We start from the raw sequence: 19,193 nt of genomic DNA, 5'->3' as shown, positions 1-19,193 counted from the left end.
CACGTACGAAGTTACACGACTGCCGCCCATATCGTCTGGGTATTCCACATTTTGGCGAGCAGTATACTTCCACATTTATATTTCCTCCAAGGTGCTGGATATTTTGAACGAAATATTGAGAACAAGGAGGAGAAAAGGTAGGAGGGTTTGTCCAGAGTCACTTATTACTCACTTCCCGGTTTGCTGATTTAATTGATAGTGCCCTGTTATTCTGCCGAGTAAAATATAAATTTTCCCTGAGTACTGATTTAGAACGGCTATCTCTGCAGACAAATCTGTTTGGATCTGTGTGATCATTGAGTGCATTTACTTTAAGCACGCTCATAGTTTGCGGCGGTGTAAGTGGGTTTAACACTTTCGGTCATGGCGTCATCATGTAAGAACGAAAGGTAAATAACGTATTTATAACTTTATACACGTCTCCAAATGAGGACATTGTGATTGAAAGGTTGTATTTGCATATAAATTTAGAACATTATTTCGCTGTCTTCAGTCATCTTACGGTGATTTCACAACGCCCCGAGTCTAAGACAGATGAAGGCCACTTACAGAAGAAGAAGTTATAGAGCATCTTCATTCATTTGGAACTGATGATCTATCCGATGATCCTGGCGATAAATGTGAACAAGGGAATAATGATGGAGGTAATGTTAGACGTTTTATACCAAACGGTATGCTGTAAGCTGAGTAGCCTAGACCCAAAGACCTCTAACTGCGCGATAAGTGACACTGAGATAATCACGAAACACTCTTCCCATCCAAACGACAATGCATTGGCAGCGAGAATGTTATTGTTGCGTACGATTTTGTTACAGCGCACCCAACCTAAAGCTGTATTAGAAAAATACTCATTCTAATCGTAACAGCCTGAAAGGTAGCTTTCAATGTCCAGATTCGTAAGTCTGATGTCTGTTCACGTGCTTTGCGTCCGGACATGGCATGGCGACAGCCACGCCTATTGGGCATTTAGCGGGCTTTACACCCGGTGACAACATGCAGTTAGCTGCTTTTGAAACCAAACACGATTTTCGGCAGCCATGCTTGTTCATGCAGTTGATATTGCATGTGTAAATGCATGGACTGAGTACAAGAAAAATGCATCAGAAATAGATGTTACTAAAAATAAGACACTTGATTTGTTTCACTTTAGGGCAAGTGTGGTCAAACTACTGACAAAAATAGATAAGCCAGCTGCCAAGAAAAGTGGGCGTCCCACTAGTCAGAGTCCAATGCCATCCCCAAGTACTTCAAAACGAGTCACTGTGGAAGTTCGTCCCGAAGCTGATGTTCGTTTGGTCAACGTTGAGCATCTTCCGGTGGTCAGTGACAAACAATCGTTTGATAGGTGCAGGAAACCGGGTTGGAAAGGCAAAACCAAATTTTATTGTGTAAAATGTGACAATCAATTACATCGGGATAGAAAAAATGTTTCTTTGATTATCATTCTTCACAAGGGCAAAAGAGTAGTTTATGTATACAATCATTAAGTAAGCTTTTTGTAATTTATGTATTTTGATGAAATAAAAATCAAATAAAATACTTAGTGTTTTCGACTTATACTACACCCACTTGAACACATTGTCCTCATTTAGGGACGCGTTGTATCCCCCCTTGGTGGGCACCACGGAATATTTTATACATGCGAAAATTCATAATTTAATTCGAAGGACTGGATGGCAAAGCCATGTTTTTTTTTTCAGGAAAAAATAATTCGTGATCGAAAGGGTTAAAATAAATAGAATGACCAAAAGAGCTACCATTCTTCCGTATAATTAATAGGTCCAGGAAAGGCAGACAACTGTTTTTATCTGTTTCCATAGTGAACTGAATGTTCTCACGAATGGAGTTGATAAGTCGTAAAACCACATCAGTTCAACTTCTGCATGAGTCCACACTATGAAAGGATCGTCTGTAAACCTTCTTATTAGAGTTGTTTCCAGGGTCACTGATTCCAGTGCTCTTACCTCCCCAGTAACTAAGTTGGGCACCAGTACTGGAACAGGGCTACACGTGTCGACCCTGTCGGCCTGCTCAGAAAATTCTTGGTTGAACATAAAGTAGTTTGAAGGAGGAGTGTGCTGATATACAGAAGTGAAGCCTGTCTGAAATTGATGCCATAGATACTGTGAAAGAGATATTAGTAAAAACTCATTATCTCAAAGCTAAGAAACAATCTTCACTTCTTAGACCGTGAGGTTCCAGTCTACTGATAGAGACAGCCTAGTTACATATATGAGGTATTTCCCCATCAATGGCCTCAGCAAGGATGCTAGATCGTATTTGAGCGACTCAATGTTGCTTACCAAATCTACATCCACTGTTACGAATTTTTGAATGATCATACTGTCTGGGTGGCATGCAAGTATGTGATATTAACCACATAGCGATCTCTTGACGTAATGGGTAGGAGTTAACTTTTCTGTTGCTCCTGTACTGTAGGGTCGGAATTAATCTTCCTTTAGAGAGAATCATCTTCTCCATCTGGTGCAAATACAGACTCTGGAGTCTGCTACTCATCCCAACTGCCATCTAGTGACAGCTTCAAACTGGACAGGTCAGACTGTCCAGTATAGTCTGCTCCCTGTCGAGAGACTTTGCAACCTACGTGCAGAAGTGGATCTCCCAGGTCCTTTGTGCACGCAGGTAGGATTAGCCGTTGTAACGGCCGAGCAGGTAGCTGCGAGACCCCGTAGCGGACGGGCGTGTATGTCTTCCAACTAAGCCAGGAGCCGCAGTCGGCGCGCTGCCTGTGCAAGTTGTAACGTTTAATGTAATAAACACTCATACCAGACAACTTGTTCCGTCCAGTTATTGTGAGTGGAAACAAGGGGAGGACAGAGAGTCCTCTCACACTATAACTCACACTCCAATGTGCCACCACGGGAGGAAGAGCCCGGGCGCACAGACTATGAGATAACATGTATTGTTGCATTGCTGTTATCGGAGTTCAGTAGCACTATATAGGCTCACGTCAGAGATTTCGTAATGCTGCCATCTCTGCAAAGAGAGGTTCCTGTGCACTGCATGAAGGAGGAGAAGCTTTCAAATAATAAACTGCGGGATGAGAGGTGTCTCCATCAGTTTTCGATGGATCACCTGAGGATGAGTGGCAGGTGACCAATCGTAAATCGTGAGGTACAGCTGAGAGACGAAAAACCCCTTAAGCTTGTCCTCTCTCAGTTATTTTCGTTAATTACTCTGTCTTGGGGGCGGGGGGAGGGAGGAGGGGGAAGGGATGTTTATATGAAAGTGACTGAATAGCAACGACTGTATTTACTCACTGCTCCAGTTAAATCGATTGACGGGTCTCGATACATTCACTATTTTCAAAGATCCGCTGGTGTACTTTCGGTGTAGGAGAGGCGTGCTAGGCAGAGATGCACGCGGCCGGGCCAACTGGGTTCCAGGAAGGTCGGGTCCTGATGACAATAGTGGTCGATGGGCCCTTAGTGTTCTCTCGCGCGGAGGGAAGCCAGTGTGGATTTGATTGGAATCTACCAGTACGCTCCTGGGCCAGAACGGATGGGCTTTTGTATTATTGCGTTCCTGGAATCGAAGCTGGGTGACACCGAGGCGTCGGAGAAGCAGGCGTCGCACGTACACACTGTATTTTGCTATGTCAGTTGTGCTTCCCACACCGCAGTCTTCCGTGTACAGTTAAAAGAAGCAAGTTAATTTCCGGACGGTGCGTGACGCTTGTGGATGTAATAAGGCACCCCTAGCTTTTGGCGGAAAATGTTTCAATTTGAGTAAGATTTTTCGTGGTGTTTTGGAGGGATGGTGTATGGCGTTTTGTACACTTGTGATTGGGCTTAGATCTGGCATCGAGCAACATTGAGGGAGGTGGGCTTAGTGGGATCGGCGTATTATAATTTTTTAGGACTTTGTGGAGAGAAACGTTTCGGGGATCAGCATAACTCGGGTTCGATATCGCATCTAATTGGAATATTGCCCATGGCTGCAGATCTTTGGTGTGGTCAGCAGTTCTGACTGCATTAATTAAAACTTCCGGGCTAAGAGGCCGTTGGCTCTTAGAGAGGGAGTTTTAATTAATGAAGACGCAGGCCGAAAAAACCAGCACGTTATGATTAGTTCTCATTGCAGTTTGCAGTGCAGCCCATCGCTGATAGCTGAATCCACACGAATCGAGCACGGAGTTTGGTAAAGTATTTGGCAGCCCCCGAAAAGCAGAGACTCAGTTAATTTGATGGCCCTCTATACCACGCCTGCCCACACAGTGCCCAAAGCAGGTCTAATTTGCATGTGGAATCTTATAGTTGAGTCCAGTTACTCGATCAATAGCCACAAGTTAGGCAATTAGCTATCTGTTAGAATAATCAGCCCCCTCATGAAGAGGAAATGGAGCTACAATCAACTGATAGGCACCCATTTCAACTGTGGCAACTAATTACTCATGGAAGCCTGTTGTACTTATCATATATTCGAGTAGTTATGCATTGTCACAGTATCTGAAGTTTTGATTCATTTGTGCCTTAAATCAATAAATATCATTATAATACTAAATCTAGCTATCATTTTAATAATTTATAGAACCACTTAGGAAAGCCTGTACTTAAACACATTTTTGGGAGAGATTATCCAATATAATGTAAGGAGGGTCAACCTATGAATTGTCGATAAAGACAGTTCCAGGAAGATTCTTACGCATTCTGCCAACCTTTTGCATGACATTGAGAGTGACAGTTCCTGGGTGTGATATGTATCTTCACAACATTGTGGGATACAGGCCTTATTCAAATCAGGGGGACTAGTTTCAGCTCGCCACCAGGCAATCTTTCACAGTGATCGACGCCTAGCTGCGAGTCTGAAATTTCCTTGAGTATTCCATTTGACAGAAAATTTTAAAATGTTCAACAATATTTAAATTGCTGGAGGCACTCCAGACATTTTCACATTGCTTTTATTGAATTTCCTGTGTATTTAGTTGTCGTCGACAGCTACTCAGAAAACGCAACATTGTCGACTAATTCTGTGACTTCAGTGCAAATTTGCTGAACTATCTTTCGGAAATGTTGATTATGAATTAGTTATTTCTTAGTATTATGATTTTCCATACCAAATTTTAAGGACGCTGTATTAGTTTCGCCCACCTGCTATAGGATTAAATGGATAATATTTGTGTGTTTGTTTGTACGCAATGTAAGTATACTTTGAATGCACACCGTACTTTAAACATAAAATTTTCGTGACAATCTGTAGTCACATATCCGCTGAAAAAATAAATTACATTTGCAGACATTGTTATTTTTTACTATCCTATAATTTTCAATTTTACAGTATAGGGTGAGCAGTGTTTGCACTTGACGTTAGGTGTGTAGAAGTTGTTATGATTCTGGACTGGCATCTCGTATTGTGTGTCTCATTCCGAAAATGAGCCCCATTGTACGAAAGTAATTATGATTCGATGAGGACCAAACGAGTAGTTTTTGAGTACAAAGGCGGCACTATATTTTAGGAGTACTCTGATTTTAAGACCTCAGGGCCAGAACTTTCCGCTTCCTGTTAGTCTGCAGAGAACAACAGCATTAATGCTTTGTGCCTCTTGCTTCAACGCTCTCTGTGTACTGTAATCGAGACCTCACATTGCAAATGACAGTGAATGGTGAATAAACAACAGAAAGATTCATGGCGGCTGCTTCTAGCTGAATTCCAATTTTCCTTACTGAAAACAGCGGCGATATCACGCAGATATGTTCAAAGAACCTTTCACAGATTCTCTGCATTCTTTTTCCTGTTTAATGTATACACAGCCATCATTTCCAGTTTGTCTATTTCCTTCACAGGAAGTCCTCAAATTATTTCAAATACCTTACATACCAAAAGTTACGTGAGATAACGGACGTTATTTGAATTTTTCTGTCAACTGCTCCAGTACTGTCTTATTTGCAAGAAGACGATTCTGCAAGTGATAATTATGTTTCAAGGAATTTAATGAATAAATTAAAAGCAGTTCTTCATTTTTATTACATAGTGTTCCATGACAATCACGTATCTATGTCTTGAGTTCAAATAAACAATAAATTATACTAGTTCCATTCTGAGGTGTACAAACGTACTATTTATTATAATTTAAAAATGTCTAAGAGGTGCAGTAGAACTTTTTAAAGATCACATTTTAAATTTGTGTAACCATAGTCAACCACTGGTACTTCACAATTTCTAAAAGCGTCTGAAATTCATCAATGAAGCTACTAAAAATGAGTGTTTATATCACCATTATTAGGTTAGTGTTATTTCTTACTATCCCATAATTTTCAGTTTTACAATATTTGGCGAACAGTGTTTGCACTTAGCGTTAGGTGTGTAGAAGTTGTTACGATTCTGGACTGGCATCTCGTGTTGCGTGTCTTGGACTTTTTTGAACAAGTCTCTGTTTCCCTCTGTCTGAAAATGTACGCACTACGTTTTGAAGAGTGTTTTTAACATACTGTACTTGAAATCAGTTTTTTGAACTGCGTTTTAACATCTTTATGTTGTTTTGCTGTTGAATTCCTCTATTTCTCTACGTATTCTTTTGCTGCTGTAAGAACTGCAGTATTGTTTTTGCCGGATTTTGTTACAGTTGCATTATCTGCTTGCGATTTCTTCTTAAGATTTTCAAGTTTTAGTTGATGACAATTATTTTTAATTTCAAGGTTTTTCTTTTTAGTTGGTGTTTCTCTGTTTTTAATAGTCTAGTAACCCTGTATTTACGTTAGTACTTAGATTTCTAGCTGTTGTTCATTTGTTACAGGGCTGCATTTGGTTCTAAACCTTTTGCTAATACCTGTTCTTCGTTAACATTTAGCGTTTTGTTTTTAAAATTGACAACTCTTTGACAGAAGAGGTGTATATGTGTATATATTTTTTGTCTTGCTGGTTTGTAAGGCGAATTTTGAGGTCTGCAGTTTTTGTTGTGCCTAAGTCGTATTTTATTGGTTGCCATTAGCATTCGTCTCTTTTCCGTGATGAAAGTGAGTACCGGTGCAGCAGGCTTGTTTAATTGATATGCTATGATATGGATTTGATTCATTTTTTGGTTTAGGGTTTGTGTGTTTGAATACAGTGACTTATTTTCGTGTATCTGAGAAATTGTTTGATTAATCTATCCAGGTACTTTCGTTATCTTCGAACTCTATTTGATCTTTAACTGTTTGTACTTTGGTATAATATAATTATGGCTACAGTAACTGATTATAAAATTTTATGATTTGAAAAATGTTTGATGGTGTAAGATGGATCTTCTTCAATTGAGAATAGGGGCCTACTGGGAATGCTTAAAAGACATTATTAAATTCTTAATTTATGTGGTCATAGTGACTATAATTGCTTCACAGTCGTTAAAGATATTTAAAATTCCGCCAGTGCAACGACAATAAAGTGCTAGAGTATTTGACCAAATATAAACAGGCATTATCTTCTGGCTGTCCAGATGTTTCACACTACAGCCTGTTCTTTCTGCTGTTGCAGGCTTCCGACCACAGCCACCTTACTGTGAGACTTTCTTCAGCGAATTCACTTGCAGTAAGTATCTTATTTTATGCTGTTGGCGATCATTTTGCGTGCAGTACCGCCAGCACCATTTTCGTTTTACAATCATAAATTCACGGTTTAAGATCTCTCTAGCAGATAACCTGTACTTCCCTTTTAGTTCCATATTTGTTAGCAAATGTAAATGTTAATTAACAACTACTCAATCATGATATTTTATTCCAAACATATTTTTAATCATTACTATTGGTTGTATGAAACAAAGTTAAATTTGATGCCCACATTAGAAATGTTATACCAGAGCAAAGGTAGCCCCTGAGGGCCGGCAACCCATATAACACTACAGAGGACGAGGTTGTCTATGGCCAAAAGCGTACCCAAAAACACCATGGTAATCAACGGCTATTTACACACAAGATAATGGAGACAGACATTCCGAGCACTACTTCCTGCAGGGGGAGCTCAAGCCACGGCCTGCAGGAAGTATCACTATGCCGAAATCTGACTGGCTGGAGACAGCTATTTAGGGGCTAGAACCAGACCCGAAGTTCAGTTCACTCCAGATGCCGACCTCGTGCACTGCAACCGTCGAAGATTACGTCTTCGTCTCGGAATGGGGCTGTTACTAGTGTATGGGCTGGCCAGTTTTACCGTCGACGTGTCCGAAAGTGTTGTTATACGACTTTAAAGGACAGTTTTCACACTCACCCGTGGCGCAACCTGACACTAAAAACAATGCTCTCGCCGACGTCGTACCGCGATCGCCGTATTTTTTGCCGCCGATGTTTTTCACTTCACGGAGGTGTTGTGTTGCCGTGTAGCAGTTTATCGTCATAAAGATGAATGACGAAAAACTTAGTGAAATAGTGTGCAACTCTCATATGTTGTATGGTCCTTTCAATCCCAAAAAAGTGCATGAACACAGAGTCGAAGAATACACTCTGGAATAAAATTGGAGGAGAAGTAAAGAAACTAATAAATACCTACATGTGTATTTCTGATTTTACATCAGTGAATACTACTAGCTAAGTAAAATCTTATTCAGGTTACCTTCCATTCAGAATGCTGCTCCCCTCAGCGACTGTTATATTGACTTGTAAATAATAGATTTCAGCTATCAGTCGTCCTTTTCAATTTTTTTTATTGGCAGATCTAGATTTCAGCTAGAAACTAGCTATTCTAAATGCACTATCATTTTTGAAACTTCCTGGCAGATTAAAACTGTGTGCCGGATCGAGACTCGAAGTCGGGACCTTTGCCTTTCGCGGACAAGTGCTCCACCAACTGAGCTACCCAAGCACAGCTCACGCTTTAATTCCGCCAGTACCTGGTCTCCTACCTTCCAAAATTCACAGAAGCTGTCCTGCGAACCTTGGAGAACTAGCATTCCTGGAAGAAAGGATATGTCTCCGCTATAAAACCCGTGGTACAGGGGTAGCGTCTTTGATCCAAAATGTCAGCCGGCTCGCAGCCGTGCTAGCGTGCGGAGCTGCTCCGTGCGCCGTGTGACGCTCCGCTCTCGGCGGTGTTTACTTCCGCGTCGCGGTGTTTGTATCTATCGAGTCCAGTACTAACGTACACCATGGCCACTCGTAACGCCGTGCAACGATCAAAGTAACGTTTCAGGCCGAACATCCACGACCTAGAGCTTTCGAAGTCGAACAGTTCATACGTGAGGATCTATGTTTGAATCCCCAGGACGTAATCGGCCTACATTTTTCCATCACTGGAAGTGTTGTCTACATCAAGATGTCGACGGAGGAAATTTGCAATGACATCATTCACCGTCATGCTACCGGACTGAAATTTAAACACTCTGATGGACATATGGGTGCTGTCACAGTCGCCCATGCTGGATTCGGTCTCCGGACATTACGGGTGTTTGAGCTCCCGTTCGAGGTGCCTCAGGATGTGGTCATTGCCGCTTTCCAACCATATGGCACCGTCTTGGGTCACGTCGCGGAGAAGTGGCAAACATTTACGACCTACCCCGTATTAAATGGCATCCGGCAAATAAAAATTGAGCTGACGAAACATGTCCCATCATACCTGCTGATTGGCGGTGTGAGGGCCATCGTCATGTACGATGGACAGCCACGAACGTGCGCAGGATGTGGCCAGGAGGGACATGTGCGTTCCGAATGCTTACACCGCTGTTTAATACAGACGCCGTTACGTGAAGAGACCCAGGCTTCGACGGTCACGTCCTTACCCATCACCTACGCCAAGGTTGCACAGGACCCCGTCGTACCAATCTCGATTGCGCCAGCAGCATCGTCAACGCCACCCGCCGCAGCACAACGCGCCGAGGACACAAACACGGCGTCGCCTCCAGTGCTCGCTTCAGGACCGTCCGGGTTGCAGACCGAAACTGATGTTCCTGTTGGAACCATGGACGTCGACGTCCGTGTCGTGCCGACGTCTGCCTTTGTCCAGACGGGTTCGGCGTCCGACGACGGGCGACCACATTCTGATTCAGAAGGCCACATCACAAAACAACGGTCGCCTCACAAACACAGGAAACGACGACGAACGCCTTCCGATGACGCCCTTTCTCAGACGGCCCCGCGAGATGCCGATCTGATGTCTGACGGTGATCTCCCACATTGCGTCCAGTCACGCGATGTGGCAACAACAGGCGCCCCTCCTGTGACGCCTACTCTCCCAGCCAGGGACGTGTCCTCGCCGTTGTCAACGAATGATGACGGCGGTCCCCCTGCCACTCATGTTGCGGAATCCACAACACCCGTTCCGGAAGTACGTGACCGTCACATGTCCACGTTGTCAGCTTCCTGGGCCGATGACGTTGAAGAAGAAGTGGAACAGGCTGCCGGCGTGTCTGCGCAGGAGTCCACCTCGGCGACACTGGGGCTGGCGCCTCGCCAGTAATAAGCACCACTGGGGGACCACCGGCGGGTCTCCACCTGCCGGCTACTTCTACCGCACGTTCTGCAAATACTGAGGGTGGCCGTACACAGCAATATCGTATCGCCACGATGAATCTTGCCACCATTCGTGCCCCCCATAAACTGGCCATGTTCAGGGACACTATTTACTCTGCGGATGTGGATATAGCACTCTTACAAGAGGTGTTTGTGGCTGACTTCCTAGTTCCCACCGGATACAACGCGCATGTTTCCCCCGCATCCGATACCGGTAGCGGCGTCGCCATCCTGCTACGCGACGGACTCCCTGCAGAGGACGTCATCTACCTCCCCACTGCGCGAGGTATGGCCCTCACACAGTTCGGCGTGCGTATTATTAATATCTACGCTCCGTCCGGCACTGGCCGCCGTCATGACCGACAAACTTTTTTTGCCGAAAGCGTCACACCCCTCTTCACCGGTCCGCAGGACGATTTGGTACTCGGTGGGGATTTTAACTCGACACAAGAACCCGCCGACCAACTCCCGCGACATTCCCCTTGTGCATCTCTCTCAGTGGTCATCGACCGTCTACGACTTGTTGACACATGGAAGAAGCTCCACGGAATTCAATCGGGCTATACATTCTACACCGCTCACTCGTCAAGCCGCATAGATCGCATCTACGTTACCCGCTCCCTTGCTGATGGCACACGTCATGCGGAAGTCTGGCCCTTGTCCTTTTCAGACCATGATGCGTACCTCTGTGACGTCACTCTCGCCCGACAGCAAGTGTGGCATAGTCGTGGTTTGTGGAAACTCAATGTCGCTCACCTGACCTCCTCCGACTGTCGCCGTTTGGTCGAAGAAGCGTGGGCACGCTGCCACCATCGAAGCCTATGACTCCACCTTATCATGGTGGCTCTCTTGTGCAAAGCCGACCCTCAGGAAGACTCTGATGAGTTATGGGAAGGAATTAAAGGCGTGGCAAACTCATACCCTGCACTTCTACTACACCATTCTCCGTGGCTGTACGACGATGCCTTTCTCGCCAGCCCGGCAGTCGATGGTCCATCGCACGAAGGCGCAGATTTCCTTGATCATGCGGCGTAACTTGGAAGGCACTGTAGTCCGTTCTCGAGCTTCTAATCGCATCCCTCAAGAATGTCCGTCGATGTACCACCTCCTTCAGGAAAGACAACGACGACGACGAGTTCTGATCCAAGTCCTCACTGATGTGGAAGGGCGCCGGCACGACACCCAACAAAGCATCGGTCGTACTCTCCATGCTCATTTTGCCGGGCTATACGCAGCCGTACCGCATTCTGCAGCTCTGATCACAGAAGTCGCTCAGCTTACTACGAACACTCTTCCGGAGGATGCAGTGCATGACCTCCAAGACGACGTAACCACAGATGAAGTGGTAGATGCTATCAAGGCGGGTTCCGATAACAGATCTCCTGGACCTGACGGTATACCCATCGAATTTCATAAACGTTTTCACTATTTGTTGGCTTCCACGCGGACGGCAATCGCACAAGAGCTGATGTCACCGATGACAGTGGTCCCGAGCGCCTTTCTAGAAGGCATTATTATCCCCGTACATAAACCGCGCGGGTCATCGAGGATCCAGGACTATCGACCAATTACTTTGCTCAACAGCGACATGAAAATATTCACACGGCTACTGGCATCACGACTCAAGAAGGTCGCACGTTACGTTACATCCTGCGACCAGACTTCCCTAGGAGGCGACAACAACATCCGTACGGCCCTTTGCCGTTACAGAGACATGATAGCATTAGCGCATTATCAGCGTCTCCCTGGCGCCTTGGCTTCACTGGACTTTAGCCAGGCTTTCGACCGTGTTGACCACTTCTATTTACGGACAGTTCTTCAGCATATGGGTTTTCCTGGCGGTATTGTCACAGTGATTATGCGCCTGTTGAGTAGTGCAACCTCTAAAATCATGTACAATGGTCGCCTTACACCGTCCCTGGTCATCGCACGATCTGTACGACAAGGCTGCCCTCTTTCCATGATTTTGTATGCTTTCGCCTTGGAATCCCTGCTCCAGCGCCAACGTTTGGAAGGCATGGCTGTGCAAGGCCACCGTTTTTGTTGTACAGCCTACGCAGACGACATAGTACTATATCTGCGCAGTGAAGATGAAGTACGAGCAGCACTGACATAGGTGGCGACTTACGGCGAAGCTTCGGGGAGCTGCCTCAACGTGTCCAAATCCAATGTCCTGCTCATTGGTGAGGGCTTGCCGGAGGGATGCGCTGCTCCCCTTAGTGTCGCCGCCACCATACGGTGTCTTGGACTTGATTTCACAGCAGACCCGCGCCGCTCAGCGACTATCAATGATAGACGCTTGCTACAGACAATCAGAGCAAATCTCGCAGATCACCGGCTACGAGCTCTCGACGTTATCCAAGGCGCGCAATACGTGAACATGTATCATGCTTCCCGTATACCACACGTGGCTCAAGTACTACCAGTCCCAAACCTCCTGGAGCGACGACTGTTGATGGCTTTCGGCTCCTTCGTCAGCTCGGGGATGTTATTCAAGGTGCAGTATAAATCCCTTGCACTGCCACGAGATCGTGGCGGGGTGGGACTCATCCACGCGCCGACTCGTGTCAAGGCACTATACGTCAGCTCCCAACTAAAACTTTGGCATCGTTGCCCGCAGAGCCTTACTAGCCTCCTGCTTCATAACTTTGCACCGGCCTCCTTGTCCGCCCCAGTACTGGTATCGACCATTCCAACCCCCTTTTATTACATCCAACGATTTTTCCTGGGGTTCAGTTATATGTACCGGTCCTTACCACTTAAACGTTTGTACCTCACGAAAACAGTCTCCGAATTGTTACAACAGTGCCGCCCGTCCAACCCCATCGAACGCAAGTATTCACAGTACGTGTGGTGACACATATGGAAGGCGATCCATGCGCGTTTTCTTGAATCAGACGTTCAATCAGCGTGGTACATCACCGTGAATGGCAAACAAGTTAACCGAGAACGACTGCACCGCATCCATCTCGCCGATTCACCCCTTTGCACCCACTGTGGAGTGGATGACACGGATGTCCACCGGTTCCATTGTGGCACAGCTTTCGACGTATGGACACTTGCGCGGCGAATTTTGGCGTTTCTTACTCGCCAGACATCGGCTCAGATCGACGTCCACATGCTTTTGTACCCCGATAAGACTTTCTACCCCTCCGCCAAAACTCACTCTGTGAATTGGATCTGTGGCCAGACGATCCGCTTTTTACTTCTGGCGACAAGTCTACGCTAGGATATTGGACTTATCTCAACGAACGACACTGCGTCCTGATACACAACCCACGCTATAAACAATATTTTTCCAATTTCTTACGGAGCACTTTCGATGACCCACCTAGTAGCTGGAACGTCCGAGCCCTGAGAAGCTGAAAACTGTATAAACCGAACCGAACTGAATAGATCTGCTACCCAGAACCCACGCCTACGCCATGAGAAGACACGTTTGGACGAGCTGGCATGCTGTAGGCGGATACACTTCAGGAGCTCCTGTCAGAACTGGACTTTAACTACCAGTCGCACGACAACTTTAACTAACAAAAAAAAAAAAAACACTTTTTCTTAATTATTCCTCATAATTTGTTCTTAAAGGAAAAAAGAAATTTGATTTTGGCTTTGAGAAACTTTTTTTCTTTTTTTGTTCCAAAAGATTGCTTCTTCGACAACAAGACGAAGGAGACTCATTTTTGTTTACTGGAAGGAGAAACAAGTATAATTGGAGTCTTTGTTTTCTTTTGAAAAAAAAAACTTTTCCTTATTTATTCTTCATAATTTGTTCTTAAAGGAAAAAGAAATTTGATTTAAAAAAAAAGAAAAAAAATAATGAAAAACGTCTTCGGTCCCGGGTTCGATCCCCGTCACTGCCCAAATTTTGATAAATAATCAGCATTGGCGAACGAAGACTTCCGGCATAAGAAGTCAGCCTCATTCTGCCAACGGCCTTGTCAAAGAGGGCGGAGGAGCTGATAGAGGTTCAGGGCACTCTCTTGTCCTAGGGGTGGGAAATTGCCCCTAAAGGCGGAAGAATCAGCAATGATCAACGACATGAGGATGCAGAAGGCAATGGAAACCACTGAATTAAAGACACGTAACGTGTATCCATAGGACATGTGGCCTGTAATTGAAGAAGTGTCATGATGATCTCTCCATTGGCAAAAGATTCCGGAATAGTCCCCCATTCGGATCTCCGGGAGGGGACTGCCAAGGGGGAGGTTCCCATGGGAAAAAGATTGAATAATCAACGAAAGGATAACGTTCTACGAGTCGGGGCGTGGAATGTCAGAAGCTTGAACGTGGAAGGGAAACTAGAAAATCTGAAAAGGGAAATGCAAAGGATCAATCTAGATATAGTAGGGGTCAGTGAAGTGTAGTGGAAAGAAGACATGGATTTCTGGTCAGATGAGTATCGGGTAATATCAACAGCAGCAGGAAATGGTATAACAGGTGTAGGATTCGTTATGAATAGGAAGGTAGGGCAGAGGGTGTGTTACTGTGAACAGTTCAGTGACCGGGTTGTTCTAATCAGAATCGACAGGAGACCAGCACCGACAACGATAGTTCAGGTATACATGCCGACGTCGCAAGCTGAAGATGAACAGATAGAGAAAGTGTATGAGAATATTGAAAGGGTAATGCAGTATGTAAAGGGGGACGAAAATTTAATAGTCATGGGCGACTGGATGCAGTTGTAGGGGTAGGAGTAGAAGTAAAGGTTACAGGAGAGTATGGGCTTGGGACAACGAATGAAAGAGGAGAAAGACTAATTGAGTTCTGTAAGAAGTTTCAGCTATTAATAGCGAATACCCTGTTCAAGAATCACAAGAGGAGGAGGTATACTTGGAAAGGGCCGGGAGATACGGGAAGATTTCAATTAGATTACATCATGGTCAGACAGAGATTCCGAAATCAGATACTGGATTGTAAGGCGTAACCAGGAGCAGATATAGACTCAGATCACAATATAGTAGTGATGAAGAGTAGGCTGAAGTTCAAGACATTAGTCAGGAAGAATCAATACGCAAAGAAGTGGGATACGGAAGTACTAAGGAATGACGAGATACGTTTGAAATTCTCTAACGCTATAGATACAGCAATAAGGAATAGCGCAGTAGGCAGTACAGTTGAAGAGGAATGGACATCTCTAAAAAGGGCCTTCACAGAGGTTGGGAAGGAAAACATAGGTACAAAGAAGGTAGCTGCGAAGAAACCATGGGTAACAGAAGAAATACTTCAGTTGATTGATGAAAGGAGGAAGTACAAGCATGTTCCGGGAAAATCAGGAATACAGAAATACAAGTCGCTGAGGAATGAAATAAATAGGAAGTGCAGGGAAGCTAAGACGAAATGGCTGCAGGAAAAATGTGAAGACATCGAAAAAGATATGATTGTCGGAAGGACAGACTCAGCATACAGGAAAGTCAAAACAACCTTTGGTGACATTAAAAGCAACGGTGGTAACATTAAGAGTGCAACGGGAATTCCACTGTTAAATGCAGAGGAGAGAGCAGATAGGTGGAAAGAATACATTGAAAGCCTCTATGAGGGTGAAGATTTGTCTGATGTGATAGAAGAAGAAACAGGAGTCGATTTAGTAGAGATAGGGGATCCAGTATTACCATCGGAATTTAAAAGAGCTTTGGAGGACTTACGGTCAAATAAGGCAGAAGGGATAGATAACATTCCATCAGAATTTCCAAAATCATTGGGGGAAGTGGCAACAAAACGACTATTCACGTTGGTGTGTAGAATATATGAGTCTGGCGACATACCATCTGACTTTCGGAAAAGCATCATCCACACAATTCCGAAGATGGCAAGAGCTGACAAGTGCGAGAATTATCGCACAATCAGCTTAACTGCTCATGCATCGAAGCTGCTTACAAGAAGAATATACAGAAGAATGGAAAAGAAAATTGAGAATGCGCTAGGTGACGATCAGTTTGGCTTTAGGAAAAGTAAAGGGACGAGAGAGGCAATTCTGACGTTACGGCTAATAATGGAAGCAAGGCTAAAGAAAACTCAAGACACTTTCATAGGATTTGTCGACCTGGAAAAAGCGTTTGACAATAAAAAATGGTACAAGCTGTTCGAGATTCTGAAAAAAGTAGGGGTAAACTATAGGGAGAGACGGGTCATATACAATATGTACAACAACCAAGAGGGAATAATAAGAGTGGACGATCAAGAACGAAGTGCTCGTATTAAGAAGGGTGTAAGACAAGGCTGTAGCCTTTCGCCCCTACTCTTCAATCTGTACATCGAGGAAGCAATGATGGAAATAAAAGAAAGGTTCAGGAGTGGAATTAAAATACAAGGTGAAAGGATATCAATGATACGATTCGCTGATGACATTGCTATCCTGAGTGAAAGTGAAGAAGAATGAAATGATCTGCTGAACGGAATGAACAGTCTAATGAGTACACAGTATGGTTTGAGAGTAAATCGGAGAAAGACGAAGGTAATGAGAAGTAGTAGAAATGAGAACAGCGAGAAACTTAACATCAGGATTGATGGTCACGATGTCAATGAAGTTAAGGAATTCTGCTACCTAGGCAGTAAAATAACCAATGACGGACGGAGCAAGGAGGACATCAAAAGCAGACTCGCTATGGCAAAAAAGGCATTTCTGGCCAAGAGGAGTCTACTAATATCAAATATCGGCCTTAATTTGAGGAAGAAATTTCTGAGGATATACGTCTGGAGTGCAGCATTGTATGGTAGTGAAACATGGACTGTGGGAAAACCGGAACAGAAGAGAATCGAAGCATTTGAGATGTGGTGCTATAGACGAACGTTGAAAATTAGGTGGACTAATAAGGTAAGGAATGAGGAGGTTCTACGCAGAATCGGAGAGGAAAGGAATATGTGGAAAACACTGATAAGGAGAAGGGACAGGATGATAGAACATCTGCTAAGACATGAGGGAATGACTTCCATGGTACTAGAGGGAGCTGTAGAGGGCAAAAACTGTAGAGGAAGACAGAGATTGCAATACGTCAAGCAAATAATTGAGGACGTAGGTTGCGAGTGCTACTCTGAAATGAAGAGGTTAGCACAGGAAAGGAATTCGTGGCGGGCCGCATCAAACCAGTCAGCAGACTGATGACCAAAAAAAAAAAAAAACCTTTCTTCCAGGAGAGCTAGTTCTGCAAGCTTCACGGGAGAGCTTCTGTGAAGTTTGGAAGGTAGGAGACGAGGTACTGGTGGAATTAAAGCTGTGAGGACGGGGCGTGAGTCGTGCTTGTGTAGCTCAGTTGGTAAAGCACTTGCCCACGAAAGGCAAAGTTCCCGAATTTGAGTCTAGGTCCGGCACACAGTTTTAATCTGCCACGAAGATTCATATCAGCGTACACTCCGGTGTAGAGTAGGTCCATTTCATTTTCATTGAAAAAGGGGACATTTAAAATAAATTAGAGAAAAACCTGGGACAATGAAGAATAAAACGGGGCATAAATATTTTATTGACTAAATTTAATACACATGCAAGTTTACCTTTACAACGTGCACTCAGATGATTCCAAATCACTTTTTACAATTATTCTGCCACACTATAACCGTACTTTTCACTTTTATGTACTTTATCAAGAAGTGCATTTTCGTTGGAAATTGTATCATAAAAGTCAGTACACGATACACCATTGAAGTGTGTTTTGACAACGAGCAAGACCCTCACATTCTGTTTTTTTCATATGACCGCAAAGAGGTTACTAACGAAAACACACGTTCCACACCTGCATTTGACACACGAATTGCCAGACAAAACTCCACCAAATGAATCATGTTTTTCATGTTAATGTTTTTACTTTTGAAATAAGCAAATATTTTACACCACGTTGCACTAACACTATCTTTGTCTCCTTCTTCACTTTTTATGAAGTTCTGTGCACATGAAAATTCATCGAACAGTTCGTCTTCATCAACAGTCCTGAATATCCTTTCACTATAGCTGCTCCTTTTCAGTATTAACCCAGTCAAATGCTTTAAAAGGTGTGAGAAATGGTAAACTCCATTCTTTAATACACTCAATGCAAGAGTTGGGGTTGTTTGGGGGAAGAGGTGAAACAGCGAGGTCATCGGTCTCATCGGATGACAGGAAAAGAAGTCGGCTGTGCCCTTTCAAAGGAACCAACCCAGCATTTGCCTGGAGCAATTTAGGGAAATCACGGAAAACCTAAATCAGGATGGCCAGACGCGGGATTTAACCGTCGTCCTCCCGAATGCGAGTCCAGTGTGCTAACCACTACTAAATGCAAGAGTCATAGAAGATGTCAGCATAAATATGAAATTGTTCTACAGTAATTTCACCCTCTTCTTCCAGCTTTCTTAGGGTCTCATGTACAAAGGATGTCAGAAATCTTTCAGATTTTCTACATTGTAATTTGCCCAATAATTTGTTTATTTCTTGATAAACTTCCACTATTGTGATTTCTTGTTTCTCAATACATTTAACTGTTGTGGAGAAAGGTTTTAGTTGAATAACAAGAAAATGTAGAAGAACAGCAGACACAGGGTTATCAAAGAATTGTTTAAGGATAACAGGACACATCAAGGGAAATGAAATATGATTTCAAAGCAGGAAATATCTCTACAGTTGTTTGCAATGCTGGTAGCAGAGATAGCCACCTTGTCTTGCTGTGCCAAGTACAGTTTTGTATTCAGTTTCAGTAAACTTACAGAATGACTTCAGAGATTCAACCGTTACTGTATATATGTGGAAATGCTGGTAGATTTTGTTTACAATTAATTGGCAGTCGATGGGTAGGCAAT

The 19,193-nt window shown here is 44.0% G+C and overlaps 1 protein-coding gene across 1 annotated transcript in view; it reads left to right on the top strand.

The window, feature by feature from the left end:
* LOC124711394 (mucin-2-like) overlaps nt 1-19,193 on the top strand; it is a 224,352-nt gene that overhangs the window by 122,454 nt on the left and 82,705 nt on the right. Inside the window, exon 2 of the mRNA XM_047241444.1 lies at nt 7,471-7,524. The gene's annotated coding sequence lies outside the window, so the exon portion shown is untranslated. The remainder of the gene's footprint in view (nt 1-7,470; nt 7,525-19,193) is intronic.

Source organism: Schistocerca piceifrons, chromosome 8 (assembly GCF_021461385.2).
Source record: "Schistocerca piceifrons isolate TAMUIC-IGC-003096 chromosome 8, iqSchPice1.1, whole genome shotgun sequence".
Taxonomy (NCBI): Eukaryota; Metazoa; Arthropoda; class Insecta; order Orthoptera; family Acrididae; genus Schistocerca; species Schistocerca piceifrons.
The sequence above is the reverse complement of the archived record's forward strand: the minus strand, read 5'-3'. Positions and strand labels throughout refer to the sequence as shown.